This window comes from Micropterus dolomieu, linkage group LG06, assembly GCF_021292245.1.
Source record: "Micropterus dolomieu isolate WLL.071019.BEF.003 ecotype Adirondacks linkage group LG06, ASM2129224v1, whole genome shotgun sequence".
NCBI classification, from domain to species: Eukaryota; Metazoa; Chordata; class Actinopteri; order Centrarchiformes; family Centrarchidae; genus Micropterus; species Micropterus dolomieu.
Genome location: NC_060155.1, coordinates 11341094 through 11357536, shown reverse-complemented (window position 1 = coordinate 11357536; position 16443 = coordinate 11341094). Strand labels below are relative to the sequence as shown.

At 39.7% G+C, this 16443-nt stretch overlaps 1 protein-coding gene across 3 annotated transcripts in view; it reads left to right on the top strand.

Annotated features, from left to right (window-relative positions):
• Positions 1–16443, top strand: part of b4galt2 (UDP-Gal:betaGlcNAc beta 1,4- galactosyltransferase, polypeptide 2) — a 178110-nt gene that overhangs the window by 149917 nt on the left and 11750 nt on the right. The gene's annotated exons all lie outside the window — the stretch shown is intronic.

Sequence of the window (16443 nt, the reverse complement as noted above, 5' to 3'; positions counted from 1 at the left end):
ATCTGAGTAATGTCAGTTAAAGAGCAGCAATATCTAAAGTTTGCCTAACTAAAACTAGCTAACATTAGCCACCATAATCTACTGGTCATAACACTGACCCTGAGTGTGTTGATCAAGGTACATTTTATTCATTTAGAATATCACTTTTCATTATTTGTAAGAGGAGCAATGTGTTATTTTTTCTTTAAAAAGTTACATGGCCTTGCTTTAAGTAATTCAGGTAAGTTAAAGACCATAATGCAATTCAACCACTTTGTATTTTGAGTTTAAAAATAAAATGTCAATAGGATACTCTAACTATGCAACCACTTGTTATACCCATGTTTTTACATTAAACCCTAATCTGAATGCAACAAGATCACACCTGTTCTGTTGAAATTCTCCACTGTTGTCATGAGAGAAGGCATAAAATTACTAAATTAAGTAGAACTACGGTAGAAGTTGCTGGTTGAGTCCACCAAAAAAAAGGTCTTATTTTGTAACCAACATGAGCGAACACACTTGGGTGGAACAAAAGTGAGCACCTAACTGTGCTGTGTGTTTGCAGCATATTCAGAATACAGATGGACGGCAGTGAGAGATGTGGATTTTTCTGCAGGAGTTGTTTGAGAAGTTTCTTTAGACTTTGGACTCCTTGGAATATGAATCTGGGTCACTGTTGAAATTCACAGTAAGATTGCGAATCCTGCCTGACTACAAGTGCCGTCTCCTGTAGGAGCAAGCTACAAGGTTTGATGGTCGAAAGGTGTTTGGTGGAGTATTTCTTTAAACCTGCATTAGGTGATTTTTTTTCCCATGCTGGCATCACATCCAATGATCTGATAACATCTAACATAGTTTGGTCGTAGTGCGAATCTCTAACAAAATCAACACCGTAGCTCTTTGCTGCATTATGTTTTTTGGACATTGCTTCAGATTTACAGCACAAAGATGAACATCTAGCAGGCTAAACATTAAAATAATTTTCTCAGAAGTTAGTGAAGCCAGAAAAAATACCACTAGATATCGGGCATACATTCATCAGGTGGCCAGAAGCACGACTCCAAATGGGAGGTTTGTCTGCTGTTGGCTGGATGTGTAAGTTGGCAGTTGGCTGCTAACAGATTAGCCTTTCTTGTCTGTTTGCATCCTAGTGGTTCAAACTCACTCAATGCACCGCAGTGTAGCAGATTAAAGTTTCTGCTGGCAGTGGCATTGTTGTAAACAAAAAATAAGTTGCATAGGTGATTGTTTTAATGCATCATTTTTAGATGCTTTTTACAGAACAGAAACTTGCAACCTAAATGATCTTTGTTTCTGTACACAGCTCCAATGTATTGAACTATATCTGCACTGTGATTTGTCTTGTCTTATTTGCTAACAACTGCCATATCTCAGTGCAAGAACAAAGTGCAATAGAGAGTTGATCATAAATCTCACCCTGTGTAAACTGACAATTCGAGAAAAAAACATTAATTTATCCTGCTGTGTATTTGGTCTCAGCTGTGGGTGAAAATCCAGCGGTTCAATCGTTCTCCAAGGCTCACACCCCCTCCCCCCATCCACCTTTGCTTCTCAGGCCTGGCTTGTTTTTAAGCCTTTCACTGAGAAATCAAGTGATCCAAGTGTCAAGACGCAAGCAAAAATGTACTCCTACTCACTCATGTTGAAGAAACCTCACTAAAAGTGTACGTGCACCCAAAAGCCAAAAATGGCGTACGGCAAAAAATATTCAGACTTATAAAACCGTGCGTAAGCACACTTTTAAGCAAGTTCCCTTTATAAATCACAATCAACTTGAAATTTGGCGCATGTGAGGGAGCTCCATGTCTGACCCTTCAAACGCCCATAGTTGCTTATAAATGGTCAGTGAAACACCCCTCATTAATATTAATACGTCCTGACTGCAGGAAGAAAAGGAGATAAATTCTGTCAGAAAACCTACAAAACGAGATTTAACTCAGTGTGACACTGACATTCCTTTTAGTGAAGCTGAAGCATGTTGTTTGGTGGTTAAAAAAACGCACTTTCACGCAACGCTTGTGCACCGGAGGAAAGGGGGCACCGGAGCTCCACCCCTTTATAACCGATCTGCAGGAAGGGGCATTTCTCTTGAGTTGTGACGTCACGGTCTGGAGGGGGGGACACACACGCATGACGGGATGACCCAGGTCCCGTTTGAAAAGAGAGTAAACCAAATGCATTCCGCTTGTGTTTAAACATTTATTTAGGCTACACAAACAGTCCACTCACTTAATGAGGCTGTCGATGAGTTAAAAGAAATAGCCCGTGACTTGTTGTAACTGACAATAAAATAGTGTTATTTTTCCGTAATGTGTTTTTACAAGCAGTGCATCACATCCACACGCTGGCGCACAGCGTTTGGTGCGATAACGAACATGTGATAACAATACATGAAACTATGCCCTCGTATTTGTTCAACTGACGCACTGAAAACGGCATCAGTTTAAATATAATTTCTCCTCCTGTTCACCTTATTTATGAGAATAAATTTCAATGCATGCAAGTAGGCCTATTAGTTAATATGATTCCTGATTAAACTGTTTAAACATATTTGAGGTGTTCTTTTGCAGAAACAGATATCTCCGTTTGTGTTTATTATCCTCAGTCATGTGCACGGTCTTGTGCACCGCAAATTATCTTAAATTATGTTTTTTTTATTGCGCACTTCAGGGAAAATCAATCAAATGAGTGTATGATTATTTAGAAAGGCTTTAAGCCTATACTACTCAGAGGTAATATTTTGATATATTTTACACAATAGTAGGCCTTCATTTCAAACAGTTTCATCCTTCTGCCATGTGAGTTGCCATTTCTCATTTTTACTCTTTATGTGCGTACGCATGGTTTAGAGTTTACTTACAGGACGCACATTTTCCCGTCAAGTTTGTTTTTTATAGATCACAACCTTTGCTTGGGAACGCACCATTTATAAATGAGACCCCAGAACTTTAGTTTATGACCAAATCTGCAATGCCAACTGTACTTTACTGCTAATTAGCAAATGCTAGCATGCTAACGAGCTAAAATAAGATGGTGATCCTGTTAAACAGTAGTTGCTAAACATCACAATTGTCATGATTAGCATGCTGACTTTAGCATTTGGCTCAAAGCTACTCTGTGCAGAGCATACAGGTGGGGGTGTAATCATGCCCTTTGCCTGGTCCTGTAGAGGCACATTTTCCCTTCAGCGATCAATAGGGAAAAGCTTATTATTAGTCATTCTTATGAGGTCTGTGTGAAAGCTGTGGTAGCGGGCAGTGGGGAGGATGGAGTTTCCAGCTGAGTGAACTAACAGGCTAGACGGCTCAGTCTCTCAGTACTCAGTAAAACAACTAGAGGAGGAGGGTGCAGGGATGGATCAGAGTGTGCGACATCCGTGAAAATCTGTCTCTTGTTTTTTCTCTGTCGTTAAAAGCTAGCAGAGTTCACAGGTTTGAACCGTGTAAGCAGCCAATGTGTCCATCAGCCTGGTGTCCAGTCAAAGTGTCCTTGACTGGACACTGAACCTCCATCTGCTGTTCTTTGAAAGCTGCCCCAGAAAAAGGAGCAACACCTAAATCACTAAATGGCTCTTTCACACTGTACTTCAGCATCCCTCCCTTAATCTATTTTTCCTCTCCTCTGCCCCTATAACTGCCTACATCTCTTTTCCTATCTCCCTCTCGTGCTTCCCTCCAGCGATTTCCCTTTTTATGCTGGCTGTGATGCCACAGACCATGGCACGGTCTGAAATGGGCCAGCCCAGGGGAACTAGCTGTCCCTGCTGCTCAGTGTGGCCCGAGCCCATGGCGGATAGGACACATGCCACTTACACAACTGCCAGTGCCGCGTCCCCCTCCCTCCCCTGTCTATAAAGTTGGTGCATATTACAGCGAGAGAAATGGAGAGGACGGGGGTATCTTTCTCACCCTCCTCTCACCCTCTCTGAACATGCAGCAGTAGCCTTGGGCAAAGTCTGTACCAGTCCCAAGGGCTTCAGTGGAAGACCAGCCTTCAACACACACACGCACTCTCTTCCTCCAGTGCTCCTTCTCTTTCTTCCTTGCCCTTTACCCTTCCTCCCTCTAAATCTCCCTGCAGTGGCTTTCAGCAGAGCCTGAGCCAGCATCATGTACACATGCAGCCACAGCAGCACCAGGACTGCATGCGTTTCTGTGAAGCTTTGACACTGGTGTACGAGTCAGGATATTTTGGGCTTAACACTTTGAGAATGCCAAGCCTTTGATAAGTTCAGTCACACTTCCAGGTTGTGGAGGTCTGCACCCTTGGGTCGGGTCAGCGAACTCTATTGAGTGTTTGATGCCTCATGTTTAAAACTGTCCTATCCTTTAGTGATGTTCTCACTTGCTTTGATTGATCCTTGGGTTCATGTTGTTTTTTCTCTTTTAGCTGTATATTCTGTTTCATTTCATTTAGAACTGTGAGGCACTTTGTAAGGTTTTGTAAAGGGTTATTTGAGGCCTAATTTAAACATAGAATGGAAGACACACTGAAAGTTTACTACGACTACTCAGACTCTGTTATAAACAGAAGGCAGTTGCCTCACTATCGTAATGGACAGGTGCCCTAAAGGCATTACTTTCAAGTGAAGGCATCTTCTATGAACATTGGTTTCAAACAGCCTTTTAGGGCAGCATTTATGGCAACGCGTGACATCAGTTCGCCGTCTTGCGTCTCTTCTGGCTGTCAGTCACTAGCCTTAGCGTCAGCTAGCTACTGAAAAGGCAAATGGCTAACAGACACCCAGAAATCATACTAAAATCGAAGCAAAAAAACTTCTAAAAACTTTGAAAAACTAGAATAATTTGACTTGTTTGTCTGCCATCTTGTCCATTTTTTTAGAGCTACCTCTGGCGCACAGACTTTTGGGTAATAGCAGCATTGAGTCAGCATTGATGCTGCCTTCAAAATTGACTGTTACAGGACAGTTTGAAGGCATCTTACAGGACAGGAAGAGATGATTTGATCTGTTTTAAACAGCACTCGATGCCTCGCTCCTCTGTTAGAAACCTTCAGAGAGCATTTTAGTAGTTTTGAGTATCATAGCTAGCATCAGCTTCATTCTTTCTCAAAAAAATAATTGTTGTTACATATGGGGTTAACTAATAAACACAATAGTAAAAAGAGTTTACTCAGTAGTAATTCCAGTGTATTCAGAAGTCTATTAATGATGCATTAAACTGAACTGCACAATTTGTCTTTAAACATGGTCGTACTACATGTCATCTAGCCAAGCTTGTTTTAAGCATAACTTAAATACAACACACAGAGTCCCCATAAATACATTCATACATTCCAGCACACAATATATAGAGGCAGTTTTGTCAAAGCTGCAATGGCCAACATTACAAAACTCCTGCTCTCCTCCATTTTAAGTACCTGTGTCTTTGTCCAGATGGCAATAATTTACTTTCTTTTTCCAGGCCTCTAAGTGATAAATAAAAATCCACTCTCTGGTCAGTCTCTTTTCTGATTAATAAAAAGCTACTCTCTGATCCATCTCAGTTATATTTATATTAAATATATTTATGTAGTACTGGCACCAGGATGCAAACAATACAATATTGTCATCTTGATAAAATATTCTACTTGCCGACATATACCCACAGGACAAGTCATAAAGAGGGGTGTCTACGCTCCTCCTAGCTATCATGGCTTCTTCCCTAAACAACAAAATCCACTAAGAACCAGTTTCCAACAGTCCACATATCAAGAAATTGAGAAGCCCCAAGGTCTTCTAATCTTTACGACTAAACAGTCTGTACCTCTTCTCACATTAAAGAATTCATAAAGGGAGCATTGACCCTTTTGAGTGATTCAGCAGATGATTTAACAGCATTTTACGTATACATTTCAGCAACTTCTGTCATTTTTCACCACAAAAAGTCACTTATTTTAATCTGTTTTAAGTACAAAAGAGGCAGTGGAAGTGAAGACGAGGTGACGGAGGAAAGCACCAGCAAGCAGAAAGAGCAGTGTGAATGTGCAGCAGAGATGAGTGGTTGGTGTACATCATTAACCATTTTAATGTGCCTGAATGTCCGTCCTGTGTGATGACGTTGTCTTGTCTTTGGTTGGAAAAAGGCTGTTGAAGCATGAAGGTGGCGCTCCACACTGCCTCACCATAGTTTTGAAATCTTAACGCTGGGTGCAAATGTTCAGAGGCAGCAGGTCTGTGCCGGTTTGGAGTCCCAATTCCCAAGACCACTGATCACTGCAATGCAATGCTTTCTATCCCAGTCAGATTTTGAAAACGTGTCTATGCATTTGTCACCAGCAGGATAGATTACTGTAACACCCTTTTTATTGGTTGTCCTGTAAAAGCTTTTTACCAGCTCCACAAATGTAGCCATCATCATCTTAACTAGGACCAAGAAACAAATAAAATCTAAAAAAGTAAGTAAGATCTCAAAGTTCTTTCATATTTAAATCTTGAAAAGAGAGGAGCAACACAGAAAATGTAACTGACAGCAGATATACGTAATACTGGTGCTGCTGCAGCTGCTGGCATGCACACTGGGGCTGGTTGCGTTTCATTTAATTATTAATAAGTTAAACAAATAATACAGTCAAGACAAAATAATACATTCTGAACTCCAAGGTTCTGCTCTTCCTGTCCATATCTGAAAAACCTAACCTATATCTTATATCCTCAAAATACAGATCCAAGGCTCTGTGGGACCCTTACATTACTATTGGAGCTGAACAGTAACCTATCCACTGACCCAAATGTGCGCTTTCATTGCATGTTACCTTCCCAGTAAGGGCTCAATCTTTGTTGAGTTTTAAAACTGGAATACATACAGTTCTCTCTTCCTCTCTTGTGTACCCATTATGTGTGAAATTGTATCAGAGGACACAATAAAGAGTGATGATCTAACAGAAAATGTGACGAGGGGAAGATCCTTAGGAAGAAAATGTGCAGGGAGTTGGAGTGGCGTGGAACTGACCAAAACTCATTTTACTGACCTTTTTTTATTTGCAGAGAAATTTAGCTGCCTTGGTATACAAGCACATATGTTAATATAACGTGAATGTTAGTAAATGGTATTAAACTGACACATTCATTCGAGGATTATTTTAGGGACTGAGTCTTTTAAGCAAGGGAGAAAACATAAATTAGTGCTTCTTTACAGGACCTGGATAAAAATATGTAGATGGGAGAGAAAGAAATACATAGCTCGCATTTTGTGCAAAACGTTTGCGATGTATTGACAAAGTCCGTTTTGACAAAAAATTGTTTGATTGTTTCCCACCAGCAGCAGCAAGAATAGGATTTCCAGCCTGAATCCTTCAAAATTAAAGTTAGTACATTTATTTAAATACCGCCTCTCAAGAGCAGATACCACAAAGAGCTTCCCAATAAATAACCAAACATAAAATACAGACTTAGGTTGAGTAAAACCAACATACATATAAATAAACAAACTTCACCAAGGGACTATACTATGTTAAGATAGTCCTGAATAATCAATATGTTATCCTTGATAAATAAAACACAGGATTAGGTCATTATTCCCCTTCCTTTTAAAATATATTTGCCCTCTAGGTCTTTTCTAAAATGGCATTGATATTGGTTTATTAGCTTTCAGATTGGCTGATTTGGAGGTCATTGTTTTCCCGCCTTACATCCCTACTCATGTCTCTGAAAAAGGCAGCTTTTCAGACAAAGTATTTTATATTAAGATTATTTTATATCAGTCAAACTAATGGGCTACAGTCTCATTAACTAGCCCTACTTGTAGTAAAACTGGCAAATGGCCATTTGAGAGTTTCTCACTCATGCAGCATCCAGATGTGTTCCTGCTGCGCTAAAAATTGTTTCTCTTTCTCCTGTTCACACCCGCACACCTTTACTTTTATTTGCTGTTACTTTCACTATGCTGTGCATCTTCTCCTCCTCCTCCTCCTCCTCCTCTTCCTCTTCCTCTCCCTCTCCCATCTCATTTCTACAGTCAGAGGGAACTGAGGCAGGACTTAGCTCCCAATTTTCCTCCACTCCATTGCTCTAATGCAATTAACTCCACTGGTGGGAATAAAGGAGGAGAGCTGGAGAAATTCCTGATTAATCCAATCAAACAGGTCCAGGCCATGTGTGTCCGTATGTGTGTGTGTCCAGACCAGTGTCCAAACTGCTATAATATTGTTCTTTAATACACACATACACACACACACACAGAGACCTTCTCTGCCTCAGGCTACAAATGAAATTTTTCATGGTAGATAACATTAGGGGGCAGATATGTTTCTAAGGAGAGAGAAGTGCTGGACAGTCCACTCTACTTCACAATCTTCTTAGCTTTTCAAATGAATAAGTTTCCTCTGTAAGTTAACTAGACTTAAATGTTTAATGGATTCATTCCAGGAGTCCAACTGTAGCTGCATTTATATAGAGCTTTTTATTCCAACAATGACCAGAGTAACAGCTCAATCAGAATAAAAGTACCTTATATAAAGTTGGAAGCCTCAAGATTTCAGTCCTGACAAATGCACGGTGTCTCCTGTGACTGCTTAACAAAAAAAACCACCCAGTTTCACCTGTTGAATGTTTTTTAATGTGAAACAGCAGCAGTGTGAAACGCTCGGTTTGCATTAGCAGAGGCGATTGCTTTTATCTTGCCATGACACAAACATTTTTTACATTTTTATCCTTCTGCTCCCAACCTTTTTTTTTTTATCGACCTTCCCAAAAAAAAAAAAACAGAACGTCAGATAATGCTTAAAGGTCCCGCACAGTGGGGAATCTTACAGCAGCCACCCACCTGCTGTGTTTCAGCGGAGGTGGCTTTCGAATGAGTCTGCTCCGGATTATATACATCACACAGGGGACGCTGAAGCTTTCCATCCTGCAGCTCAACTGTATCCTCAGTCCTGTCCCTTACATAATACTCTCACTACGCTGTCACGCCATGTTACTGCCTACTGCCTGTCAGAGTAGTGAAAAATAATGACTGCATTGATGTGTTTTTGGAGTGTGTGTCTGTTGTGTGCTCCAGCTGAAGTTTTGTTTTGGTCCAAGGACACAGTTCCGTGCTGTCTACAAGAATGAAGAGAAGCCATTTGATTTGTTACTACACAGTTCATAACAACACACACATATACAAACACAAAAACACACAACCCCACAACAAGGTCACAGCCGAAGTGTATGTTCCTTTTAGACATTTTTTGCACACAATGTTCCCCCCGAAACCAAATGAACCCTATTAGACAGAACAACCCTGAGCTTCATTCATCAAACAATGTGAGAATGTATTCGACTGAGGAGCATGCATATGTGTGTAATAATAAGAATGCCTTGCGTCTGTGTGTGTGTGTTCCTTTTGTGAACAAGAATCTTGGACCAGCATTTAATCATCACGCAAAGTTTCAGATTGACAGATAATGAGATGGAGAGCCAGCCCACCGAAAGAGCGTTTCATGAGAGGAGTTTTGAAAGCAGGCGGGGAAGTTAACAGGCTGAGATACAGCGACGCAGCAAAAGATCTGATAATATTTTACACAAGCAAATAAATTTAGGTTTCAGAAGCCAGCTAACTTCATTGCCAACGTTTGACAACACTGGGGATGCTGGAAGGATTACAGTCTAGTCTCAGAAGCTTTAACATCTCCTACACTAAAAAGTGGCCACACAGGCTTGAAACTGCTTCTTATCATTTCACCACACAAACAGAATTATTAATTTGGTGTATTCCTTCATCTGCACATTTGTATTAGTAACCCAAGTTGCCCTTATTAACCAATTCTGCTGGGACTCTGTGGCTCATGTACAGCCAGTAACAAACTTTGACAGTTGTAACCGTGGATGTAATAAACACATTACGAGGTGTTCAAACATGGTTTGCATGTGCAAAACATTTGGCACTTCATACAAATATATGTGTGATTAGTTTAAACCTGCATTTATTTATTGTAATGTCCACTTGGGCGGAAAGTTGTTATGTCTCAGACAAGTAGCGACATTAGCTTTCATTTGGAGTAATTTTTGTGGCCACCTGATGAATGTAAGTTCAGTCACTCTTCTTTTAGCTCTGTTTTGGCCTATACCAACTCCTGGGGGAAAATATCTGTCTGTTTAGCAGCTAAACACTTAATTTTGCTAAGGCTAACTTTGTCTGTCTGCCTCTTGGTGCTGGACAGGCAGTGTACAGTCTGTTTGTCAGAGCTTTTTCTCTAAAAAAAAAAAATATGTCTGCAGCTATTACAAACAAGGTTCATGAGTAAAGTAAAACAGTAAGTTGTGGTCCATAAATCAAAACAATGAGCTGAAAGATGCTAAAACTCTCCATAGTATTGAGGGAAACAGCTGATTCAGGTAAAAATGTTCTATTATATAACTATGAGCAACTCTTTTCAAATTACACACAGTCATGTGTTCCACTGGTAATAGAAAAATATAACTTAGACCAGTACTGCAAGGTATAAGGTAGTATTTGTCACATTACATCAGGTTGTAATGAAATTAAGTTTGTAACTCCCTTCTGCTATGTAGCAGACAATATACAGTAATATAAAGGCAGTTATAAAAATGGTAAACAGAAATAAACTATATTCAGTGGAGCAGTGCTGAGGATGAATTCGAGTTTAAAAGTTTGATAGCTTGGGGGGGGAAGCTGCTCTGCAGTCTGGTGGTGCGGCAACTGAAACGGCAGCAGGGTGAACAGGCTGTGACTGGGGTGGGTAAAATTGTACTTTAAAGAGTACTTTAGTGAAGAGAACTTTAAAGCACAAACTAAACAGTTGGAAGTGTTTGTGAATTCAGAAATTTTCAAGCTGTCAGACACCACTAATTATGCCATCTGTAGACACTGACTCATAATTTTCCTTCTGCACACTTCATATTTGCTTAGTGAGGGATAGATTTAATTGTAATACTGTACAAGAAAGTGGCTATACATTAAAAAGCAAACAGAGATTTGTTTTTTTCTTCTTGTCTACCTCATCAGTCATCTCAAGAACCCTCAGATTTATCTTGTGGCAACCCCTGGAATTAAAACTGTAGCTCCACCTCAACCAGCTACAACTTGTCATCTTCTTGCACAGTGGAATTGATACAATTTGTTCTTTACGGCAAACAACAAAACAAAGAAAATTCATTATTTTCTCCAAAATATCTTTCATGAATTAAATCTCAGAATGAAATTGACGTTCATACTGAATCAGAGAAGAAGGAGGGATTCACATTTCTAGCTGATTCAGTCTGAGACAGTCGAGCCTTACAGACTCTGCAGGGCAACGGGCACGAAGAAGATTATTTTGAAGATGCAGAACTGTGCATAATGTATAACTAAGCTCACTGCACTGAAAAGCTGAGGGAGAGAAGGAGAGGGCTGTCTTGCTCACTCTTTCACCCTCACTTTATTTGCAACATAATAAATCTCTAAATTATGCAAATGCATGCATGCTCATATGTGCGCGCGCACGCTGACACACTGACAAAGGCAATCATCTATACATATGTGCCAAGTCAGCAAAGTCACTGAGACTCGTGAGAGAGAGAGAGAGAGAGAGAGAGAGAGAGAGGAAGATGTGTTATTTAGTTTTCAAATAAATGTATTTATGGGAGGTTGTTTTGATGGAGTTTGGGTTCGCCTGTTAAGGGTTGATGTACTTTTGATGGCAAAGGGCTACATTCTGGGTTATTTACATTTCACTGGTCTGTAAAGAAGGAGGAGAAAAATGAAAGGGGAAGGGAGAGGAGGACAGAGGGGAAGGGAGATACAAGCCAAAAGATAAAGAAAGGGACGTGAAGAGAAGAGAAGGGACGTGAAAAGAACAGAAGAGGAATGTTAACATGAGGAAGCTTAGAGATTAACTGGGGGGGTTATGAAAAGAGATGGACGAGAAGCACACCAGAGAAAGGACACTTTAGTTATGTTAAACAAATAAACTATTTTCCCATTTACTTTAGCGTAAATACTGGAGGATGGGGAAGGATGGGGTAACAGCTAGCCAGGGTAGCTCTGTTTGAAGTCTACTGGCTCCTTAGTTAAAGGAATATGAAAATAGTGAGTGCAAGATGAAATGAGAAGATTGATATCACACTCATGTCTATACTATAAATATGGAGCTAGATCCAGCATGTAGCCTAGTATAAGCACACACTAGGCTGGTTCTGTCCAAAGTTCAAAGACTGTCTAGACTGACTAAAATTGGCAATAGTAATAAACCGCAAGGCATTATGATAAACTGCATTGAGAGGCTTCAGCGAAACATTTAAAGCATGCATACAGTTTATCATTATAATCAAGTACTGACATAAAAGTAGCTTCTACAATGTCAATTCTATGCTGGTAAGACAGGCATGATTTATTTCTATAAAAGAACCCGATTTTAAATCTTAGCTTCCACATCAAGTCAGTAATAGGTGTTTTAAAAGTAGGATGTTCATCCCACTAAAAATACCAAGATATTTATAAGTTGTAACACGTTCTATAACAGAACCATCCAGTGTACTAATTTGATGTGCTTAAGATCAACAAGAGATTTGTGTAGAAGTGAAAAATCTGATTAAGATAAGCAAGTGCTTGAGCTCTGGATAAAGCAGTATCATAAATAACAGTGTCTTCAGCATAAAATGATATTTACAGTTCCTCACACTGTTATAAATATCATTTATACATAAAGTGAACAGCAAGGGACCCAAAATCAAACCTTGAGGAACTCCCTTTTAGGACATTTGACTTCACACCATCTGTTTCAGTGGCCTGGGTTCTATCACTCTTTATAAACCACACTCAGGTGTCACCCAGTGAGGACAATTATCTCAACAAAATGGAATGATCAGCTGTGTGAAGGCTTTTGACAAGTCAATGAACAGGGCTGCACAAAAAGATTTTTCAAGTACTTTGGCAATATCTAACAAGTACTGTAGCATTACATTTATTCATTTAGCTGCTTGCTTTTATCCAAAGCAACTTACAATTGACCCTTCGCTAAGCCCCGCCCCCCTTAGTTGCTAAGTCCGACAAACTGTTGGCGCTGGCACTGTCTATTACTGCACTCCCCGGAGAAATATTGTCAAATTTGTTGGAAAAAGCGAGCTCAGAAAGAAGCAGACTGTTTTGCAGTTGCATTATACATTTGAAGGTTGTATTCTGGCTGTCAAACTGACTCAAATGGACGTGAAAGAAAATGAAAGATAGAAGCTAAAGCCTACCAGTCACACAGTACAAGTGAACCACCGCATCCCCTACGATTGAGACAAAAGACAACGATATTAAGGATCAACACTGTTCCTGTACATCTGGGTAGGCCTCTATTCATTATTACAATCATTAAAAAGCAGAATAGTAGGGCTTTTATTTACATTACATTCAGTAGGAAGTTAGCTAGCGTTAGCTAACTAACATTACAATAGGAACAATCCACAGCTGACATTTTTTGGATTTATTTTAGGTTTTAGAAAGACGTACTTCTCTTTCTAAAACTCTTTCGTACTTCTCCAATCAACCTCTCTGGGTAGTGACTGTAACTATTACAAGTGCCTCGGGAACAGTGTTTGACCATATCTTAGAAAAATGCAGCCAAAACAACAGAAAACGACTCTTTTTGCAGTAGAGTCAATGGAACACATCTATGAAAGTGTCAGACCTCAGTTAGAGCAAGTCCCATATTACGCTGTGATTGGCCAGCTGTGTATTCAGGGCGTGGCTTAGCAAAGGGTCAATTGCTATATATGTCAGAGGTCGCACGTCTCTGGAGCAACAAGGGGTTAAGTGTCTTGCTCAGGGACACAATGGTGTCTCACACTGGATTCGAAGCCAGGACTCTCACACCAAAGGCATGTATCTTATCCACTGGGATGGTGATGGAGAAGTAGCAGCTGTTATTGTACAGTGCCCAGGTCTGAAGCCAGATGAATATTTATTTAGAATGTCACTTTAAGATAACAAACCACACAGCTATTTATTTACCAGAGACTCCAATATTTTAGCAAAGCAGGATAATTTAGAAATTGGCCTGTAGTTATCAAGGTGACTAATATCTCCACCTTTGTGAAGAGGCAGTACATGGGCAACTTTTCATATATCAATATCAATCTTCTAATTCACAGAAAGCAAGTTTACTAAAATGTTGTTCCTTTTAATTAGAAGTTGCTCTTTGACCACAACTTCCCACAAAGTTAAATTTGATTCTACAGTAATGTTTCTTTTCTGTGAATGAATTCACCCTGCCTTAACCCTAAAATATTTTCTATAAAATATTTATATTATTATCTGCAGTTGAAGAGGAATATTTGCCCATGCTATGCCAAGAAAGAAAAAGCTGTTGGAAATGCTGAATCCTTGACATCTTACATCATACAAGTACCAGCTATTAATCTTCAGTGTACTGTACAAATATTGGTATCTGCCCTCAAAAACCCTTAGATAAAAAAGAGAGAAGAAGAAACCAAAGTGGGAAAGATGAGAAAGACGGGGAATAAAAGAGGAGAAAGAGAAGGAAAAGAAATGAAGAAATGGGTAGGAATGAGGAGAAATGACAATGTGAAAAGGAGAGAGAAAGGAGAAGAGGGAGGAGGGGAGTAGACGAGCAGTTGTTGAGGAGCAATATCAGGCATGGATGCTTTATAAGACAACGAGACTGCACCAATCAGAGCATTGTGACAAATAAACATTGCCCATTCAGTACACACATACACAGTCCTTTATATCATTGCAGGTATGAGTATCAATGCCTCTGTCAACCTCGAGGTTTAAGCTGGGCTTTTTGCGGAACACATTTTTTGTTGCCCACACTCCGTTTGTTGTTGCATTAGATATAAATCGCTCTCAGATTTGCCCTTGTATTGAAACCACTCTGCCACAAAGTTCTGATCTCATGCTTTGTTTAAACTTAAACACGCTGTAAATCCTTGTCTTTTTTCCCAGCTGGTGTCCTGAAAGTTCACAGCTCCTGATGTTGAACAGTTTGTGCTTCTTGGTCACAAAGTCTGTGACCAGAGTTTCTTTCTGCTTTTGTACTTGTTCAGTGAGGGGGCCTCTGTGTGTACATTTTGTGAGCCATGTGTGAAGGACTACAGTGAGTGCTTGAACATCCTGCTCTAGCAGAAAATGTCAAACAAGCATATTTTGGTGTTAAAGGTTCAGTGTGTAATATTTAGGAGGATCTATTGACAGAAATGCAATATAATATGCATAAGTCTTCAGTGGTGTATAAAGGCCTTACAAAATTAACTGTTATGTTTTTGTTACCTTAGAATGAGCCATTTCTATCTACATACACCGCGGCTCCCCTTAAATGGTTGCCATGTTGCCATGTTGCGCCGCTATGTTATGTTATGTAGCGTTTATTCCCTGATTCTATTCAGGTGCACCGCTATTAATTATTCTGCCTTAGCAACTAATGGATAGGTTATCATTTCCCCTGTCTGTACTGGCTTTGAAGTGATCCTCTCCTAGTGCAACTTCACTGTCAAATGGCAGTTCCAGACCCGAAGCGATGACCTTGTGCGAGGCAGAACACAAAATGAGCAGTAGTCAAACAATGCAATGCAACTTTTTTACCATTTTCTCTCTGTGGGAGGCATTTTGGAATTCAGCGAAAAACCTGGAAGAACATCATCGTAGTCGTCACCGATATGACTCCTGCACGTGCCTGAGAGAGTGCAGCCGCTCTCTCGAACATCTCTTATACCATGCAAAAATATTTTCCAGCATATCAGTAGAAGCTAATATGAGGCTTCAGCAGTTTGAGTCAGCCAAATCAAGTGGGTAACTGTCTTGGCATCAGGTAAGGGTTTACTGCTGCCATGTCCCGGCAACACACCTACATGTGACTACAACAACGTATCCCTGCTGGAGGTCAGCAAGGAACTCTGTCTGTGGGAAGGCACAAGATGCTCATTTAAAGTACTTTCAGAGGTTTAGTGCAGCGAATAATCGCCAAAATGTTTTGATGATTGATTACGTTCAAGGAAAACCAAAATATCTCATTTGTGAGGATAGCATTTTTTTATTAATTGAACACCTTTTGGGTTTTGAACTGTTGGATAAGACAAAACAATCAAATTAAAGACGTCATCTGAAAATGAATCAGCAACTATTTTGTCGTTTAATTCATTTTTCAGGCAAAAACACTCTCTGTTTCCAGCTTCTAAAAACGATTTGCAATTATGCGACAGTAAACTGATTGTTGGACAACACAAGCTATTTAAAAACATCATCTTGGGCTTTAGATATTTATAACAGGCTTTTTTCCCTCTGTTTTCTGACATGTTGGTTGATTTATCAATTAATCAATTAATTTATCAATTCATTTTAAATCATTTTAAATAAATGTTAGTTGCAGCCTTATCACTTTGGGCTATGGGAACTAGTGATTTTTCTTCATTTTCTGATATTTTATACAGGAATGAATCAATTGAATTTAAAAAATAAGTTCAATAAGTAGTTTCAGCCCTGCTTCATTTCTTCATGAAACCTCAAGGTGCATTCC